The sequence below is a fragment of the Octodon degus genome, unplaced genomic scaffold, assembly GCF_000260255.1.
Source record: "Octodon degus isolate 3935 unplaced genomic scaffold, OctDeg1.0 scaffold00020, whole genome shotgun sequence".
NCBI classification, from domain to species: Eukaryota; Metazoa; Chordata; class Mammalia; order Rodentia; family Octodontidae; genus Octodon; species Octodon degus.
In genome coordinates this window covers 22474443-22486298 of record NW_004524596.1, presented here as the reverse complement: position 1 = coordinate 22486298, position 11856 = coordinate 22474443, and positions in this window count along the sequence as shown.

Genomic DNA, 11856 nt, shown 5'->3' with positions numbered 1-11856 from the left:
GCACACTGGGGATCGAACCCTGGCTGCTGTGCTCTGCTGAAGCAGGCACTTTAGTTCGCTGAGGTATCTGGCCTGTCCTTGAAGTTAAAATTTAAAGCTATATATAATGTTCTTTAATACAAAGTTGAATTATAATTTATTTAAACATTTTGTACTAAACATTTTCATCACCAGAATACAATGCCTGATAATAGTAGGAACTTAAAGGAGGAGAGATTTCATTTGGCTCATTATTGACTGGCTTCAGGGAAGGGACATAACAGTGGAGAGAGATGGTAGAACAAGGCTGCTTGATTTCTGGTGGCTGGGAAGCTGAGTAGAGGAACAAAACCATAAAAGAATGGTCTGGGAACTAGACCCTGATCCCAAGGTCTTCCTCCATTACCTACCCAAGCACATGTTCTGCCAACCCTGGGACAGATCTTACAGTCAATCAGATTGATCCTTCTTCCTGTCTCACATATATCTGACCACGAGTTAAAGATCAATAAAATGTGAAGTACTGGAATATAAGTAGAATCTTTTTCTCCTCAAAATTAATTATACATTCTCTGCTAGTTAGTAGAAATCAATTTATTGTTTTTATTGAATTAAGATCTTGTAAAAATTTTAATTTTTGGAAACTTGATTTTGAGAAATATGTCTATCATGGAAACAATAAATATGTTAAGATAAGCTATGATAGTCTATGCTGTTGTTATATAAACACATATGGTATTAAGTAGAGTTAAGACAAAACCATAGTAAATTCATGACAAATTATAGCATTAGTATAAAAATAGTAAATGACTTTCGTAGTGCCTAAATCTTTATTTTTTTATTTATGGAGCCATTTAAAAATTTCCATATTGCCTGATTCCAAAATTCATAATCATTCTAAACCAATACCTCTAGATCATTTATATTTTGAGAACATTAACTGTGAAATGGATATGAAGTCAGTGAACGCTTTCACTTTGACTTAACTTTGGGACGAAGAAACTTGAAACTTTTCATCTATGACAGCCTTTAGACCACTGGATGTCTTGATGGACTCTAGAGAGAAGGACCAAGAGTTTTCCTTCTACTTTGAATATCATGGTAATGAGATTAGGTGATAAACTCTGAAAGTATGAATCCACTGGATTGTCTCCACCTCTCAGCTGGGTATCTTTCTTGCTTATAGTACAGTTTCAATCCTGTGTATTTGTAGTGCTGGTCAATGAAATCCATGGTCATGTCTCCTCCTTCAGTATTGAAAGATTGGAATGAAGTTCATAGTCAATATGTCTTTAACTTTTTCTGCTAAAACTGGAAGGTATGTGTTGGATGATGTCAAGAGTTGTGTTTTTTAGAAGAGCAAGTCATGGTTAATTAAGTCTTATTATCCTATCATTCATGTAACTCCAAAGAGTATTATTTAAGGATAATTCTCATAATTCACACAGCCAGCAGCAAGCTATTTAAAAGAAAAGAACTTTACTGTTTATGTGTTCCAAAAAAAAATAATTTTTATGTAACCAAGCATAGCTAATTCTGAAAAAAGATAAATTGAAATAGCAATTGAATTTTTCAAGGACAAGGTATGTGTATATATTGCTAAATTATTTTTGAAGGCAAATCTGTTCTACATTTTCTGCTACTGTTACCAAGAAGAGACATATCTTTAAACTGCAACAGTACTTTAAAGCGTACCTGATGCTGTCATCAGTTTTTTAATGTTCAATGACTTTTTTTTAATTCATGTATTTTATGCAGAGTCTCACTGTACAGCTTGGACTCATAGTGATCCTCCTGTTTTCAGCCTTTTCAGGGCTGGAATTACAGGTATGTGCCACCATGCCTGGACTCTGTCACAGGCTCAGTATGCCTAGAGGCAGGGCTGGTGCAGCATATGGTACTGAGGATTGAACCCTGGTCCCTGTGCTTACCTAATCAGGCACTTAGTCCACTCAGCTATCTCGCTGGCCCTCAACGACTTTAAAAAAAGAAACAAAACAAAAAACAAAACCACATTTTCAGTCTTCCCTTCATGCACATCTTCCAAAACAAATGTAATTTTTATAAAATTGAATTCAAATGAATGTGACAAAATGGTGCTGATTATACAGAATCGTTAGTTTGTATTTAAAGTAAAACATTGGATAAAAGCTTTACAAATAAGTTGTTTACATTTCATTCCATTTCATTCCACTGGATGCTACTATAATTATACAGTCTAAGAATATTTATTAACACCCACTGACTTTTTCCTTTTTATCTTTTCAATTTTGTATTATTGTAAAGTTTATATTTTTAAGAGAAAGCTTTCTAAACAGAATGGCTCCCACAGCATTAAACATGTGATCTGAGAGAATCATTCACTTCTTAAGTTGTGAAAGTCATTTGTAGCTTGCAATTATACTACTTGGATGATTAACAGATAATTATACACAAACACACATTGTGTACTTTCCAAACAGTTGAACCAGTTTATTTTTTCATTAGTAAAATGCCAATGTGCATCGTGTCTGCCAACTCCCCATCTCTGGAAATATCTGTGTTAGGCCAACTTCACCTCGCAAAACTTTAACAAGAAATTGCAGAACTCAGCTGCCTTGAAATACTTCAGGGCTTTCTTAGGTCTTTAATGGTGACTTGAACATGTCTCTAAGTAATTAAAGTTAAAAATACATAAATAAATGTTAATATTATATTCATAAATTCTGAAAATTGTTACATCTTCCCAGCAAGTAATGGATAAGTTTTCCAAAAGAATTTAATTTTATAGCTTATTCCTCTTAGGTGGTAAAAATTGGAAGAACAAAAGGTATGAAAATTTGAGCTCACATACAGATGCCTGAAATCAGAGTAGCTACTGCCATATGCAAAAGCTCTTGGGATATGTTTACATTTAATAGCAATAGTATAATAAACTATTACATCCTATCCAGCTAAAACCTTTTTTCTTAGCATTCTTGCCAGTTTAACAATGTATTTAAAGTAATTGGATCTTGATACTTTCCATTGGTCTTTCTACTTCAGTGCCTTCTAGATATTTCTTTAAGCTAAAAGATGGCACTTTAAAAAAATACTGAAAATTGCTTAGGAGGAGAATTAGCTCACCTGGTCTTATTCCATTACTACTCATGGAGCCTGGTGCTCAGGAATAATGTGATTCTTCTTTTGAAATTGATGAGATATCATGGTAGAAATAATCATACCTCTCCTGAAAACCTGTCAAATAAGATAGCTTTTTATTAAAATTATAACTCTATGCTTTTCTGGGAGGCAGGTATTGAATATCAAATAAGCATAAAGTCCTGCTGTAAAACAGGAGTTAAAGTACTCTGACTAAAAGCCTTCTTTCTCGCCTATGACTTCTTGTCCCACTAGCATTATTCTCTCCAATGCATGAAATTCCAAGTAATTGTACCTGAAAAATCACTAAAATCAGAAATGCAGGCATTATTGTTTTAGGAACAAAAGAAAGTTACTTAACTTTGTGCCTCTTTGAGAATTGCTTTCTCTTTACCTTTCCCTGTCACTATTCATTTTTCACTCATAAAATTAACCAAAATAAATGCCTTATCTTTCCCCATATAGAAGCTTGTGAGATGATGCAAAATGGGTGTATTAATTACTCTTCTCTAATTGCTGGAACAAACACACAATGCTCAAAATGAAGGAAGGAAAGGTTTATTTAGCTCACAGTCACTGAGGGTTTCAAGACACTGGAGGAGAGGCTGGGGTGCTGTCGGGTCCAGGATGACCCTCTCCACACCTCTGAGAATGCACAGGCTAGCCAGTCTAACCATCAGTGCCTCTCTGACCTGGTCATTTGGCCCCATCCCTCAAGCCATTATCTGTTCCTCCAGCTGCATCTGTCCCATAACTTACAGGAGGCTTTGGGGGGACAACTAGACACAACCATAACATTCTGCCCCTGAAAACCCAAAGTCTCATGCACATCCCTTTGTCCAAAAGGCATCAAAGTCCATCTCTAAGAGTTTCTAGAGTCTGAACAGCTTCAGCATTGCTGAAGAGTCCAAGCCCAAGTCTCTACAGTCAAGAGAAAGGAAAGCCTATAGCCTACATCCAAGGCATGCTCAACTGTGGTACAAATGAAAAGTTAAATACATCCAACACTGAAAGGCACAAGTTAAATAGTGCCATTCCAAAAGGTATACACAGAAGGATACAAAACATTGGGTCCAAAACAAGTCCAAAATCCAGCAGGGCAAGTATTAAGTCCTATAGTTCCATGTGGAACATCTGAAGCAATCTGTAGCAATCTGTAGCAAATCTGGAGCTCCATGTGGCTCCACACTTATGGCACTTCTGATGGTTGCAGCTCTCATGGCTTCTTTCTTAGGCTGGCTTTGCTTCCTCTTTGCAGTTTCCCTTAGATGATCCACATTCCTGGCGCTTCCAAACTTCTGGGGTTTCCATGGATTAGGCTTTTCACTCACAGCTTTGCACACCGCCCTCTTAGGGGCACACTGCCTGGCCTCCCTGGCCTTCTTCTGAAATCAAGGTGAAGCCTTCTTAGCCTCAGAACTCCTGCATTCTGCATGCACCTAAAACCAGGGCCACAGAGATAATACCAAGATCTGCTGCCAGGTAGAGCAGTAGCCAGGTTTTCCTCTCTCTTGGCTGTAGTGGTCAAGTGCCTGGATCGCTGAGCACTCTGACTCTGAGTCTGAGGAATAAATTCTCTATGCTGGTGCCTTTCTGGAATCTGGTGTGGCTGCTGCCTCCATTCTGAAAGATGGGACTCTGTGGATTTCTCCTCAAAGCAAAATCCCTCATCCCTGTGATTCTGGGGCTGCAAAAGGAGAGAGCCTGCCACCCACTGTGATGCCTTCAGGATGTCCTCTTTACTCTGAGGGTCCTCCTGGGCAGTGGAGATCTCAGCTCTACCTTTGCAGTCCACAGCCTTCTTGGCACTTCCTTTCTGGCCAAACTCACAACATTTTAAATCATTCTGATGGGCTCTTTGCTTTTTATTCTCAACATACATTTAACTAAGAGCCCCTAACAATAACCATGCCACTGTCCCAATATTTGAGATATCTTTTGAAAGATTAATCAGTCCTCCATATTTAATCTCAGTCTCTGGCAAAGTCTCTGGACATGGGCAAAATTCAGACAAACTTTCTGCCAAGCCAAAACACAAATGATCTGGAGTCCAACAACAAAGGAAGTCCTTCTTTCCAGAATAAACCTCCAGAGCCTGTTCTTTACAGGTAGTCTTTCTATCAGTCTTCTGGTCTGAGCTCTGACTAGAATCTCCCCTACAAAATAGCTGAATCTGTTCCAATGCTTCTCTTCTAGATGACATCTCCAAACCTTTCCTATCTCTTCCCGTAAGCCATTCCCAAAAGCTTGTAATCAACATAGTCAGGTTTAGCTACAGCAACAACCCCACTTCTCTGCTATCAAATTCTGTATTAGTTACTCTTTTGTCATTGCTGGGACAAATGCCCAGCACTCAAAATGAGGAAAGGAAAGATTTATTTATCTCACAGTCACTGAGGGTTTCAAGACACTGGGAGGAGAGGTTGGGGTGCTGCTGTGTCCAGGATGACCTTCTCCACACCTCTGAGAATATAGGCTAGCCAGTTTAATGGTTAATACCTCTCTGGCCCCATCACTTGGGCCATGCCTTGAACCTCTGGCCCAGCCCCTCAAGCTGCTTGTTGCTCCTCCAGCCTCATCTGCCCCATCACTTACATGAGGCTTTGGGGTGACAACTAGACACAAACCATAACAATGGGTCTCATTTAATTTTTGTACTTTAAATTATTTAATAATTTAAACTAATAATAAGACTTACTATTACCCAGAGCAAAGTGTAGTTGCTAATAATCTGAACCCCATCATAACATGGTCTGGGTATCAGTTCTGTATGTGTCACTTAGTCCTTACTGAAGTTATATAGCCTCTCTGGTTGTTGGCCTCTGTCAATAGCATGGGTATGTTTTTTGATTAAATGTATCATAAAATATTAAATTATTCACACGCTAAGGCATGAAAGCCACTTTCATAGCACAAGATACTTCTCAGATTATGATGTCCCTGAAGCCAGAAACCTATCTTTAGTTCTTAAATAAAGAAAAGGAAAGAGAGGAGGAAAGAAAGGCAGTTTGAAGAATCCAGAAGGAAGAACATTGATAATAGGTAAGTTATGCCAATACATTTTTCTCCCTTTGGATTTCCTAGCACTGGATCAAATTCCATACTTATTATTTATAATTTATTATTTAACATATTTATTTATATAATTTATAATTTATTATTATAACTATCTATAATCTCTCTAACATCTATCTATTTTGCAAATAAAGTGACTTTCTCTCTTGGACATTGGTAGCAGTTGCTTCAAACTGGAAATAAGTTAATTTAATGGGGCATCACAAAGAAAATCTACGTGGGGAAAGATTTCTTCTTTTAACCTTCAAATGTCAAGTAATGATAGTTGAAGGAGAAGATTTTATAAAATAGTCTCACTCATAAGACAGAGAGAAATTTCTGTGCATAAGTATATTGTCAAAGACAACTATTTAACACATAAAAATAAGAGCTGGGTTTCCTATTTCTAAGCAGAAAAAGAATATAATGCTGATACCTACTTGTGTAACTCTTGATTCCATGTGCCAAATTCTGATCAATGATTTGTGGAGACATAGAGATGCTTTCAGATACAACCCTTATAAAATACATATCCAATGTGCAAATTCACTTTTTACATTCAATATTCACACAGGAGGCTACATGGAGCAGACAGTATAACTATAAACTGGGTCTCATGTAGTCCTTGATTCACTGCTTAGGGATGAGGTAGCTGCTCAGAAAAACTCCAAAACCTATGCACCCATTTGTGGATTGAAATGAACAAAAATATTGTATTAAGTCAGTGAGATGTTGAAGCACGTTTGTTGTTGCAATACAGTTTATCCTATCCTGGAAACACAGAAAATATAGAACAAAAATAAATATGGAAAAAGAGATAAGAGAGTAGGACAGACTATAAAGGCCCAGATATTAGAAATTAGAAAGATGGTTGTCACTATCATATGATAAGAAGACATTTACTAACACAGTATTAGTATTTGTAGTTTGCTGAGAGGAAGCCTCACTAGGAAAGTGAGTGAGAAATAAAAGCGTGAGCATGTGGGCATCAATATTAACTGTACTTGACAAACTGATATAGGAAAAAGCAAGTTCAGAAATTAAACAGCCAATTTATGAGCACAAAGGAAAGAAACTTCATATGTCTTGCCACTAGATTTCAAATGGGATGGATAAAATTACAAAAACATTTGAATAACAAAGTAATGTAAAGCTTATGGGTTAGATGAACTCATGGGGAAAGCAATAAACTGAAATTGGGTTAACTATGATTTCCAGCTCAGAAAAAGATCTTAGGGAAAGAGAACTTAAGAGTGACATCATTCCACACACTGCACTAAATAAAAGCCTAAGACATCATCATTCTAAGTCATAGACACTGTAATAGGAACACGGAAATTAATTAATTTTGTTACTTAAAGAAAGAAGTGTGAGAATGATTCCAGAATTTTTACCTACAGTTGACTGCTACATGTCTTCCAACTTTCTCCTTTCATTTGAGCCTGTGTGTTGTGGTAGGTGTTTGGTGAGAGCTTGTCATTTTAGTAGATCGGTCCTGAAGGCCCAAGAGACATCTCCATACCCATAGTATGTGGTCTTGATCATCGTGCTTTTGAGGGAGTGACTCCTGTGGGGACATATCAATACATCTGGCACAAGGCAGTGATTGGAAGTATGTAGTCCAAAATGCCACTAAGGATTTGGTAGAGATATGCTGCCCAAGTAGTCTGCTGCTTATTCTTACAATAGGATTTGGGCTAATAGTAGCAGAAGACAGAGATCAGGGAAATAATTTAATCCTCCAAGTAGAGAATTTATGGGCAGGAAGCTCTGTGAACATGGCTAGTGCATGGCAGTTCTCTCAGAAGCTCAGGTGGATGAGGACGTGCACAAGACCTTCTGCCCCCTTCCAGGAAGGGGAAAGAACTAGGGGAAAAGAACTAATCAAGAATCTCTCAACTCTCAAAGTACTTTCAAAATCATACCTACTGAGATTTCAGAATTTCTACCCACAGGTGACTGCTACATGTCTTCCAACTTTTGCCTTTCATTTGATCATGTCTGTTGTATATATGTCCACCTCTCATGTAGGTGTATGGTGAGAGCTTACCATTTTAGTGAATTGGCCCTGATACCCACAATATGCATTCTTGATCATCCTGCTCTTCAGGAATGTGAAGTGAGAGGGGATTAAATAGAAGTGACTCCTGTGGGGACATATAAAATACATCCAATAGTAGAAACAAAGGAACAATTTGGTGATCAGAATAGTAGACTGTTTCAGAGAAAATGATTTCTTTTCAGCACATGATATACCTAAGTCTGGTAAATAAATTATGGATAGAGAATATATAGTGAAATTCCATGCCTAGACTTTAAATACATCGTATATGACCATATAGTTCTACAATGGACTTGGAAGCCCTAAGCTCCAGGTCATAGAACTATAGGATAATTAGAACATTGGTAGGTATATCAGTCAGGGTTTTACTAGAGGTACAGATATAACACAAGATGAACAAATGTTTAAGAAATTCTAAGATTGGCTTATGATGGTCAGCCAGAGAGTCAGATGAGGAAGTGGGCAGAATGTCTACATACTGGAGGCTAAAGGATTCAGTTCAAGGTCTGGAGCTCACAGTAGTGTTCCGTGCAAGTTTGTATCAGGATGTTGATGGATCTACAATGGAAGAACAGTGAGTCCACACCAGAAGGCTTAAAGAACCAAAGCAGAAGCCAAGAGTATGCACTAGAGCCAGGAGATGACATTCAAGATGATGGCAAGGACTGGAGCTCCTCTGAGGAAGAATGGGACCCTCTGTCCTTCATCATTCTCCTTAAGTGATGAGTCACTCTAGGGTGTGGTCTCCATGCCCTAGGGTGTGGAATTGCTGAGCCAATTTAGTTAAGCTCTTAGCCTCTCAAGTTGATGCAATCAACCAAACACTAAAATCCACCCCTTGCCAACTTAGCAACTAGACATATTTCTTTAAACCAGTCTCCAAAAAGTAAAAAAATAAATAAACTAGTCTTCATATACAAAGTTATGCATATAATTGTATCTAACATGGTATATCTATCCTGCATACAAGTGGAATGTACTAATTCCCTTACCAAAACAGGTAGGTTTTCTTTTCTTGATGCTTATGCTTAATAATTTGATAACTTCGACATTAATAGAGTTTTAATAATCCTTAAGAATTGGTATTAAATCCAAAAATATTATATTATAACAGAACCATATAGCAGTGAAATAGTACAGTTATAATCCTTTTTTTTGTATCTGATTATGGGGACATATCTGGTATTTAGAACTGCCTCCTTCCACTACCCATTCTGCATTTCCTTGGACTTCAGCAAGTGCCTCAGCAAGCCTTGCATCTTTCCCTGGAGAATGACCCATACCTTCATTCCCTTGGCCAAATGTTTCCTATCACCTGATTGACTCTTCATTCTTAATTTCAAACATAGATCTGGACAATGCACTTAACAGCAACTATGCTACCTTCCCAGTAGTAGACTGAATTGAAATTTTTCTTAATCTACCCAGGCAATGTCTCCAAACATGAGTAAAATGCAGACAAAATTTCTGCTAAAGCACAATAATACTACCTGGGTCCAGCACCCAATGAAGTCCTCAAAATTGAAGCCTCCTGTGCGTCATCTTAACTAGCATCATTTCCATGTTTACTCTGAGTTTCCAGGCTACAGTAAGAGTCTCCAAATATAGTTTACAGCATTCAAGGGCCATCTCTTTGGCCAGTCTCTCAAAACATTTCCAAAGTAATGACAACGTTTTTTAAGTCACATGACCAGGCAATATCACAGTAGTAACCCCACTCTCCTGGTACCAATTTTGTTGTGGTTTGGGGATTTTTCAAGGTTAACAATATAGTGCGGGACACATTTTATAATAGTATTTTGTAATGAGTCTCCCAAGAATCACATACTACAAGTGCAGGAAATCTATCCACACACTAAATGCTAACAAATCCAGCTGAGGGCATAGAGCTCATAGCAATGCCTCCTACCAGTCCAACTGGAGGCCTAGAGCTCATAACAAAGTCTTATGCAGTCTCACTTCATGAATATGTGCTGGAAAGGCCCAAAGGTTAGTGGTGGAAAACTAGGAAGTCTATATCAGTGGGATGATGGATCTGTGCTAACAGGCTGAGGGATCTGGACTGGAGCTAGGAAGCAATATTAAAGGTAAGTAACAGAGCTCCCCCAAAAGCACCACAGCCATCCTCAGCAATAGTAAGGGAGCTCCTCCAGCAGTGAGGAAGCCTGAGTTCCCATCAGAAAAGCCAATGTGACAAGCTTCATGAGGCTGAGTAGTGCACTATCTTCCCCTCAGAGCCAGAAATGGATGCTCAAGATGAGGACCAAAGCTCCTCCGAAGTTGATTGAGAAAGCCAGCATGACAGGGTCCTCCAGCAGAACAGCCCAAGAGAACTAGAAGCTTCCAACAGCTCCAACAGCTTCTTCAAACAGTATCCTTAGCAGCGTTTTCACAGCTTCTCTGTTCTGCCTTTATTCTGTTGGCAACAACTCTCAGGTGGGCCTGCCGCACCCAACACCATGCTACCTTAATTTAGCTGCATATAATAAGTTGGCCACCTATTAGAAATCAACTACAGTAGGTGATATGTATATTTAGGGTTACACATAGATGCATAGAGAAACATCCACGTAGAGTTTTATGTATCTACTGATCTGTATCTAGATGTCTCCTCAAAGCCTCATAAGCTTTTGGAGGGTGATTGGATTATGAGGTTTCATAGTTGATTTGCTGTTAGGAGGTAAGAAGCATCTCATTCCAGAGGGAATGGCATAGAGGGTTCACTTCCCTTCCAGGTTCCTCCATTTGCATTCTCTGTTTCCTTTTTTCAATGCTGAGAGCAGCTGTCTTCCTCCATGCCTGTTACCAAGCCACCCTCCGTTGGGGCCAGCTGATCAACTACTGCAATCTCCACATGTGCGAGTCAAAAATAAACCTTTTTCCTTTAAATTACAGATGATTAGTATTATGTCCCAGTAACAAAGAAAATTATTAAGACACATATATTAGTAATATAAATAATATTCTTCTAATTCTGTATTAGGAAATGCTGTACTAGGAAACTATAATAAATAGTTCAGGGATGTCAGGAGATTGAAATGTTCTTGAAGGCATAAAAACTACTAAAATATTTTGAGAAGCATGTGTTGGTGAGTTTTTTCTGAGTTGCATAACGATAAAATGATGTACTTTACTTTTACTTTGGGGACCAACAATTTTGCATTCAAAATATCAAGCCAAAAATGACACACAAATTGTTTTTTTTTTCATAATTTTATTGAGAAACCAATAGCAATGAGACCGTTTCAAACCAAATTGGTAGGACAATTTCAATAATTAACACATTGCATACATTCTTCCTAGTGGTTAATTGCTGTACAAGATGCAGATGTGATATCCTATTTACAAACATCATTAGAACAATCCCTTTATTCATTAAGACAATGTAACTATATCTATCCTAACCACTTTGAATACACAGATACAAAATTGACATTCATCTGTATCCCCATTTTTGTTAAGTTCCATTATTTGAATATTATAGGTGTGTTAACTCAGCAAAATATTATAAAAGAGTCCAGTAGCCCATAATAGTATTGGATCTTCTGCTTGACTGGCAATGTCAGAAATTGTTGACCTGAGTCCCCTACAGCTCAACATAACAGCATGGGTTTACTTCTTATATTTCATTTTTATGCTTT